At 44.1% G+C, this 9875-nt stretch overlaps 1 long non-coding RNA gene across 1 annotated transcript in view; it reads left to right on the top strand.

The window, feature by feature from the left end:
* Positions 1-9025, top strand: part of LOC116086333 — a 30964-nt gene extending 21939 nt beyond the window's left edge. The window contains exons 3-4 of the long non-coding RNA XR_004116873.1: positions 2590-2752; positions 8668-9025. This is a non-coding gene — a long non-coding RNA (uncharacterized LOC116086333). The remainder of the gene's footprint in view (positions 1-2589; positions 2753-8667) is intronic.
* Positions 9026-9875: the final 850 nt, after the last annotated feature.

The following is a 9875-nucleotide window of genomic DNA, read 5'->3' as shown; positions in this document are numbered from 1 at the left end:
GAGGGAGGGAGGGAGGGAGGGAGGGAGGGTATATTTTGAAACAGGTATACCTGAGTGGGTAGTTTACTCTGCAAGTCCCCAGTACTGTAAAGTAAACCAAAGCCCACCACAGATTACATTTACTAGAGGTGGATTAAATTCCCCTAATTAAAAGAGAAGGCTGGAGTTTCCATAATGGGTCAGCTGTCAAGAGCATGCTCTGCTCTTACAGAGGATCAGAGCTGGTCTTAAGGATTGAGCATCTCTCCAGCCCCAACCATTCACTTTCAATGCCAATGGGTTCTTTAAGCCTTATCTGGCTGGGCTATAGCCTTAGCTTTTTAACTGGTCTTTCACAGCTCTGTTTCCTTCCCCTTGTCAAGCAGACAAAAGAGAAGTTCTTGCCAGGGTGCTAGAGGTATAAGCCTTTAATCCCAGCACTGAGGAGACAGAGATTGGAGAATCTCTTTGAGCTCTAGGCAAGCCTAGTTTACAGAATTTCAGGATAGCTAGGGCTACACAGAGAAACCCTGTCTCAAAAAACAAACAAATAAAAATGTGTAGTTCTTTTTTGTTGTTGTTGTTGTTGTTTTGTTTTGTTTTGAGACAGGGTTTTACTGTGTAGCCCTGGCTGTCCTGAAACTCACTCTGTAGACCAGGCTGGCCTTGAACTCAGAAATCTGCCTGACTCTGCCCCCCAACTGCTGAGATTAAAGGCATGTGCCACCACCATCCGGCAGTTCTTTCTTTTTTTTTTAAGATTTATTTATTTTAAGTATGTGAGTATACTGTCACTGTCTTCAGACACACCAGAAGAGAGCATCAGATCTCATTACAGATGGTTGTGAGCTACCATGTGGTTGCTGGGAATTGAACTCAGGACCTCTTGAAGTGCAGACAGTGCTCTTAACCACTGAGCCATCCAGCCCCCAAAACATGTAGTTCTTAAAGTATAACTCAAAACCAGTTGGTTTTCTTTAGAGTTAAAGGGTGTCTTTAGTATGCATAAAGCTTTGAGTTACATGTCTCCTCTCTGTCTCTCTGTCTGTCTCGGTCTCTGTCTCTCTATTTTTTCTCTCTCTCTAACACACACACATAACCCCCCATACACACACACGCACACACACACACACACACACACACAGCAAACGTAAATCAGATTTTAAAGGCATGCATGTACTTGAAAGCCTTACAGTGGCCTCTTGTTCTTGGAGAATTCCACCTTCATTCTCTGTCCAGTTCCCCATCTAACAGCTGCCACAACGGCTTTCTTGCATGCACACATGCACACACACACACACATACACGTACACTTACACTTACACACACACATACACGTACACAACATACACTTATACAACGGCTTTCATGCATGCACACATGCACACACACACACACACACGTACACTTACACACACACATTCACATGCATGCACACATGCACACACACATGCACACATGCACATACACATGCATGCACATAAGACTCTGAGCTTTGCCTGCTTCTCCTAGTTACCATTTGTTTTATTCCCAGCTTAATGTTTACTACGATCCTTGAATACCTTGCATATTTATTTTATTTTATTTCTGTTTCACTAGGTGGATTTTTTTTAATCTCTATTTTATTTGAGATGGTCTGCCACTCGGTAATCTAACCTAATCTTTTTTTGTTTTTAAGATTTATTTATTATTATACATAAGTACACTGTAGCTGACTTCAGACATACCAGGAGGGTGACAGATCTCATTACGGGTGGTTGTGAGCCACCATGTGGTTGCTGGGATTTGAACTCAGTACCTTCGGAAGAGCAGTCAGTGCTCTTACCTGCTGAGCCATCTTGCCAGCCCTAACCTAATCTTAAAGTCTTGATCCTCCTGCCTCAGCTTCCTGAGTGTTGGGATGACCACCACATCCAGAATTTTTTGTCTTTCAGATTCTTGTCAATATGTAAACCTGTCATTCACATCCCTTGTCTCAGTGCAACTGAGCTTTAAAATAATGTTGGGTAATGAGGATTGCGGTAAGCATTTCTTCCTCATAACTGATGTTTCTATAAATAATCTGAGAGCTCCATGGCTTTCACAGGAGTTGCTGTTAACTTCTGGTGAATATTCTATGTCACACCTCAGATTCCTTCCTTGTAGAACATAGTGATGCACGCTTTAATCCCAGTACTGGGGAAGTGGAGGTGATAGGATCTGGAGTTCAAGGCTAGCCTCAGCTGCATAGAGAGTTGCTGTTAATGTTAGCATCAGGCACATCTGTGGTCAGCTAGAAGCAACTTTACAACAATCTGGCATCTTTACAGCCAGCTTTCAGGGACCCAGTGACGAGACATGTCATCTCTAGGTGTCCTTCATCAGTTCCTTCGCACATGCGCTGTGGCCCCGCACCGCATGCCCCTTTGCATGTGCCGTGGCCTGAATAAAAGACTTGTCCCCCCTGCCCCCTCTCTCTTCCCCTCTGCCCTCTCCCAGAGGCTGCCTCTGACCCCAGCCCCCTGCCCCATCCCAATAAACCTTCCATGTGATACTTTTTGCATGGTGTGATTTGTTAGGGACCATACTGCCTATTTCTAATATTGGTACCATAAGACTCTGTGTTTGCAGTCCCACACTGTAGGTCCAGAGGGGTGTGGAACCCGCCACCACATTGAGTGGTTGCTGCCACATGGGTTAAACCCACAGGACTTAACATCGGCCCGACAAGTCTACCTGTTACACACTTTCCGGTCATCAGATTGTTTCTCTCCATCCAAACACCAGTGATTTGGTAAGCTTCCCACCGTTTTCAGCATACAGGTCCTCTGGCCCCAAGGGAGGGCTGGCTACCCTCTGGTGGTCCCAGTGGTGGAGTTACCCATGGCCTTCATGACTAGTCTTCTCTCTGACTCCTGGTTCTAGGACGCTTTCCCTTGGGTGAGATTTTTCTCTCTTCCCTGAGACAGTTCCTTTCTCGATGCAGCAAAAATCCAGGCCTGCGTGAACCCTTTTCTCAGTTTAGCTCATGATGACCTGGTGATCTGGCCCTTCTGTCATTGCTAGCTACTGCATTTGTCTTTGGGATGACAAAATGGTCAAAACACTAGCTTCTATTCACCCAATGGATGTCTCATCTTCGACTGTTATATCCAGGCTCCTAACTGAGATGTCTCCTGGAAAAACCTCAAACCTCTAAAACTAGCATCTAACTTAAAGGCCTCCAAACTTATCTGCCTTTGCAATCAGGTCTGGCCCCAGTTTTCATTGAGTAATGACTCCAAGTGGCTGCCTAATGGCACTTTTGATCCTACAATTTTAAAGGATCTTTATAATTATTACCAGCAATCAGGAAAATGGGAGGAGGTTCTCTATGTCCAGACTTTTTCTCATCTTCACTCCAAACCTTCTCTTTGCTCCTCCTGTTCTCCAACTCAACTCCTATTAGCTATGAAATCTCAATCAGAAGAAATTTCTACTACTCTTGGTCCAGCTAACAAACCTCCCACTTAGCATCCCTGACCTGCTCCTACAATCTTTTCTGCTTCCCAAGCCTCCTCAGCTTCTTCTCACCAGACCTCTTCAGAGCCTCCTTGCTTAGCTTCTCCAGACCTCTCCCCTCCTTTGCTAGCTACAGGTCACTCTTAACCATCCTAAACTGGTACCCACTTCCTCCCCTACTCAGCCTAACCCAGCTTCAATACTTCCTGGTCTGATTAGAGTGCATATTCCCTTCTCGCTAAATGAACTTTCTCAAATAGAAAATAGACTAGGATCTTATACCTCTAACTCCTCTGTCTTTATTAAAGGATTTCAATATATGTCACTCAATCTTATAGTTTGACTTTCCATGATGTCCATATGATTCCCAGTAATAATTTACTCCCCGAGGAGCACAGGCAAGTTTGGGAACAGGCTAAAGTGCATGCAGACTAAGTTCATCAAACTGATGCCTGATGCGGTGCCTGACCATGATCCTCAATTAAATTATGATACCCCAGGTGGTATTTCAGCAACAGACCAATTCATAATCTGCCTCCTGGCTGGTCTCTGTAAGGCTTCCCTAAAACCAGTAAATTTTTAAAAACTCCAAGAGGTCACCCAGGATAAAGAAGAAAACCCACCCTACAAAGGCCCTGTTAAAATATACTAATTTACACCCTGAGGACCAACAAGATAAACAACTTCTGATGACCTACCTCTTTCCCAAAGCTACCCTGACATTAAGGCCAAACTTAGACACTTGGAGAGGGGACCCCCTAACTCCACAGCCAGAAGTCTTGGTGCTGGCCTTTAAAGTGTACCATGAGAGAGATTGAAAGGCCCACAGACAAGGCTGGCAAAAGCTGTACAACCAGTTCCAGCCACTACCCAGACGTTCTGACCTTCTAAGACTCAGGAGATAACCAGGCCCCTATTTCAAATGTGGTCAAAGGGTCACTGGGCAAGGGCCTGCCCTAACACTCACAAGCCCCCAAGGCCATTCATCAAAAGGGACATTGGGTTGTTGATTGCCCTCATGCCACTCAAGACAGAATAACATCACTCCCAGATCACGCTTCAGCCAATCTCCTAGGTTTGGCCATGGACGACTGAAGGTGCCTGAGCTCCCTTAACCCGACCACTTCCATAACCACCATGGAGTCCAGTGTGGTCATTATGCTATCTGACAGCCTATCTCCTTCCTCTTGGACAACTGGGCCACTTACTTGGTCATGACAGAGTTTTGGGGACACACTTCTTCTCATTTCCCTATTGCCTTACCAACCTCATAAGACCCCACCACTTAGTTGCATTTTACGGGTGTTTCTGTCACCCATTCCTTTTTGGTAGTGCCAGTGTGTCCTGCCTCCTTATTGGAAAGGGGTCTTCTAGCTAAAGTGGGAGCCTCTATTTCTTTTGCTCCTCTCCCCCATTCTCTTAAATGCAAACTCACTAGCAGCCCCTCTCCTCCTCCTAGCCACCTAACCTACTAACTCTAACTTGTCATTTCCTTTCCTAGCCTCTCAGGTAGACCCCCGAGTCTGGGACATCCAGAACCTCTATGTTACTAAACACCATTCTCCAGTTGTCATCCAATTACAAGGCTGTACCAGGTACATCACCCAAGTTCACTACCTTCTTTCTTTCCAGAGCTTCTGGGGACCTAAGCCTACCATCTGTGACCTCTTAAGGAAAAAATTCTTCCATTCTACCTCTTCCCCTCTTAACATCCCTATACTAGAGGTTAGGAAACCTAATGGAAGCTACTGCCTGGCTCAAAGTCTCAGGCTCCACAATTCTGTAGTGGTTCCTCTCCATCCTGGGGAGGCTAATCCTTACACACTTCTTTCCACTATCCCCTCGGAAACTTCTCATTTCTTGGTCCTAGATATCAAAGATGTGTTCTTCTCTATCCCCATAGATGCCCAGCACAGAATATCTTTGCCTTTATCTGGAATGAATTGCACACCCACTTTTCTACCCAACTTACCTGGATGGTTTTACCTCAGGGATTAAAGGACAGCCCACACCTATTTGGCCAGGCCCTGGCTTCTGATTTACTTTCTCTGCCTTTCCCTAAATCTAACATTATCCATTATGTAGATGACATTCTTCTCTGTGGCCCCTCTCTAAAAATTAGCCAAGCTAATGCCTCAGCTCTTCTTAATTTCCTGTCCAGTTGAATCTAGAGAGTCTCACTTTCTAAAGTCCAACTATCCACTCCTCAGGTCACCTATTTGGGACTAAATATTATCACAATCTACAAGGCCATTACCTTAGATTAAAAAAAAAAAAAAAAAAAAAAAAAAAAAAAAAAAAAAAACTTCCGTCTCAAACAATTCATCTACAGAGGAAGAGATTTTATCATTCCTAGGAATAGCTAGTTTTTTACATTCCTGGTTCCTTCCTTTCCCCCCCCTTTCCCACCCCTTATATGAAGCAGCATTAGACCCCATCCATAAACCTCTTCTCAAACCTGTTCCCAAACCTTTACAAAGGATCCAACAGGCTCTTCTTCAAGACCCACCCTTACACCTCCCTGACTTGACTCGTCCTTTTTCCCTCTACATAACCAAAATAGAGAGGCATTTGCCACTGGAGTCCTAGGTCAACAACAGGGACCCTCTTTTGTGTAGCATACCTGTCACAAAAACTAGATCTAACTATCCAAGTATGAGCACTGTGTATTTCATACCTTAACAGATGCTGAGCTCCTTATTCTAGAGTCAAAACAACTAACCTTTGGGTTGCCTATAACCTTCCTCTCATAACCTGTCACAGATCCTGACTTACAAAGACTTATAGACTCTACCTACCTCCAGAGTTCTTTCCCTTCAGGTAGCACTAATAGAAGACTCTACACTGACTTTCCAATCATGCCTGCCTCTTAATATTTCCAATCTTCTTCCTAGACCAATAATAACCACTTCCTGTCTCACTCCTGCATCGAAATCTTAGAGGAACTATTCCTTCATACATAGAGGAATAGTTCACTCACAAATTGCCTCAGGCCATCTGTACCTGGTATACAGATGGCAGCTCCTTTTTACATGAAGGGGCCAGAAGAGCTGGCTATGCTAGAGTGTGAGAAACAGAGGTGGTTAAGGCATAGGCCTTCCCTGCCCATACCACCAATCAACAGCTATTTGAACTAATAGCTCTTACCCTTGCCTTTCAACTGGCACAGGGACAATCCCTAAACTTCTATATAGACTCTATCCCATATATGCTTTCCATATCCTCCTATCCCACACTGCTATCTGGAAGGAGCTTGGGTTACTTATGACAAAAAGGAGGATCAGTAACTAATGCAAACAAATTATGTGAAAAGCCTCCCATCTCCCCACAGCTATTGGAATTGTCTACTGCAGGCCCCACCAGATGGATGATTCTATTGTCTCCAAGGGAAACAACCAAGCTTGAAAGGCAGATAGAGCTGTGGCCCTTAGGGGCCTAGACTTGTCTTACCAACCACAGGACATTCTTACATTACAACCCATATCCCCTCTGACACTCATCAAACTCTGTCCGATCTTGCCAGCTAAGCACTGTCTTATTTTGTTAAAAAAAAAAAAAAAAAAAAAAAAAAAAAAAAAAAAAGAACATCTATAGCCTACTCCCAAGGACTTACATTTCTTAAAATCTATCACTGCCTCATACAAAATCTGTCAGATGTCAGAATTCAACTCAGGTATCGTAGCACCCCTTTTCCTACCTAGCAGGCTAGAGGGAACCAACTGGCAACGTGACTTTGCCCACACATCTACTGCCAAACATGCCAAGCACCTCCTAGTCTTTGTGGACACCTCAGAGTAGGTGGAAGCATTCCCCAACAACAAAAGGGCTCAGACAGTCTCTCATCTCCTCCTTTGAAATAACATTCCCAATTTGGAGTCCCAGCCTTCCCCCTAGTCAGACAATGGTCCCAAATTCACCTCCCAAGTTTCCTAAACTCTATCTAAAGCCCTCAACATCCCCTGGAATTTTCATGTTCCCTATGACCCCCAGTGTTCAGGAAAGATTTTAAAAAAGACTTAACTGTTCCCTAAAAACCACTCTTGTCAAACTGTCACAGGAACTTCACCTCGATTGGGTAAAACTCCTACCCTGGCTCCTTTTAGGCTACAAGCTCTCTGATCAACTGACCTCTTCATCTCACCTTTCAAACTCACGTATGAACATCTGGTCCTAACTTCTGGTCTTTCACTTAAATGCTCCCCAACCCCTGATCACCTACTTACCCCATTACTGTGTTATCTCCTCTCTTTCCTATGAAACTTTGCTGACCACTGTCTACTACAGCTGCACACTGATCCCTGCCCACTCCCTGTCAACATTGGAGATCAGGTTCTTCTCTCCCCTCCAGACCATTGGCCCTCACCTCTGTCTCCTAAATGGCAGGGCCATTTCAAGGTAATTCTCACGACTCCCATAGCTGCTAAACTTGAGGGTCTCTCTCACTGGGTCCACTTGTCTCACCTCAAACCTTTCACCCCTCCACCTTAAAATGACTCTTCTTCTTACACATCAACCCCAACAGGACCCTGCTCTCTTAAGAGGATGTCAGGACCACCCACTTTGTCCCCAATCCCAGAAAAATGAGACTCCACTCTGGCAGCTGCACTCAACCCCACTGGATTAGAGACAGATTTCCCATCCTCCCTCTGCTATTTATTTCCGTCCAGGGTAGCCCTTATGTCTGGAGATTCAAGGCTTGAGAAACCCTTGCTGATAACAAATAGTCTTTCTAAATAGGGTCAGGAAACTGCTCCACAGTCAGAGACCAGGAGCCAATCCAAATTGCTATCATCCCTATACCCACCATTCCATCCAAATATTATGACTTCTTTGTCTACTTCCTCTTTGACCAGACCCCCCCCCCAAAAAAAAAATGATTGTAAAAAAAAATGGCCAGACAAATATGGAGGCTGTCATCCTGACAGATATATATGTTAATATCATGGACCAATCACTTCTTCTATCAACAATGCAAGACCCTCTTCTTTTATATACAAGACCCATGGAATCCCAGGTGGGAGACAGGTGTTGTTGATAAACTCTACTGTAAAAACCAATCTGGGCCCCCAATTAAAAATATGTCTCAATTGTCCAACCTCTAGAAATCTAACAAAAGGAGAAGTAATTAAACATTTCTCCAAGGTCCTTACGTCCTTGACATCTCCCCTCATAAATGGTACTAACTTGTCATTTCATCTTTTCTTTCAGACCCTGACCTGAACCTGCCAACTCCTTAATGTCACCCAACCTGGCCACTTTAAAGATTGCTGGCTATGTATACCCCCTGGAATTTACTCACAATTGCCACTTACTGCTTCTCCAGTGACCCTGTCAAGTAATCCTGCTTCACCTTTCATCAGCTGCTCCAACTCTGGTGTTGCCAGGACCCCATACCTTTTCTCTATATCTTTTTTTTGGCATGACAGACTGTTTTAAGGCATTCTGTAGGAATACTAAGCTCTCTAGACTGCTACAGAACCATAACCCTTGATACCTCATCTCTGCCACAGTTCCCTACAGTCCAAAATATGTCAATTCTCTTTGGTTCTCTTTGGTATATCATCATCTACCCACCAGATGATCAGGAGTTTGTATGTTGGTGTTCTTTTTCCCTGAATTTGGAGTAATCCACAGAGAAGAGCCTCTACCAATCCCAGTTGTACACTCAATACCTTACCAACACAACAAGAGGTCAGTTCAAATCATACCTCTCATAGCTGCTGTGGGAATAACAGTCTCCTATTGCCCTTCCTAAAAGAACACATAAACCTGATAACTCAGATATAGGCTGAAAATAATCCTCCAGGTCTGACTTCTCACTTGCCTCCTGTTTTGGTAGTTCTGAAAGCTACTACTAAGCCCTATCTTAGTGAGGTCCTCCATGGTTTCAGGCTCCACATTATTAGCCTTCACAATCATGGAATCCTTATTCCCTGTCATTCTCCCTGGAACACACTTCTGCTGCTAACTAAAAAACCTAGAGGACAAAATTATAGGTTAGTGCAAGACCTAAGAGAGGTAAACAAAAGGGTGAAAGATATCTACCCAACAGTTCCAAACCCATTTACACTCTTGAGATCCTTACCACCTGACAGACAAATTTATACAGTCTTGGACTTGAAAGATACTTTCTTCAGCATTCTCCTAGATAAGAACAGCCAGATACCTGGAGAATGGATTCAGCAGACGGTTGACTTGGACAAGACAGCCACATGAATTTAAAAACCCACCCACCAAGATGGCTCGGTGGGTTACAGCACTGATTGCTCTTCCAGAGGTCCTCAGTTCAATTCCTGGCAACCACAAAGTGGCTCACAACCATCTATAATGGGATCTGTAATTGGGATCATATGCCATCTTCTGGTGTGTCTGAAGATAGCAACAGTGTTCTCACATAAAACAAACAAACATTTAAA

Source organism: Mastomys coucha, unplaced genomic scaffold (assembly GCF_008632895.1).
Source record: "Mastomys coucha isolate ucsf_1 unplaced genomic scaffold, UCSF_Mcou_1 pScaffold12, whole genome shotgun sequence".
NCBI classification, from domain to species: domain Eukaryota; kingdom Metazoa; phylum Chordata; class Mammalia; order Rodentia; family Muridae; genus Mastomys; species Mastomys coucha.
The sequence above is the reverse complement of the archived record's forward strand: the minus strand, read 5'-3'. Positions and strand labels throughout refer to the sequence as shown.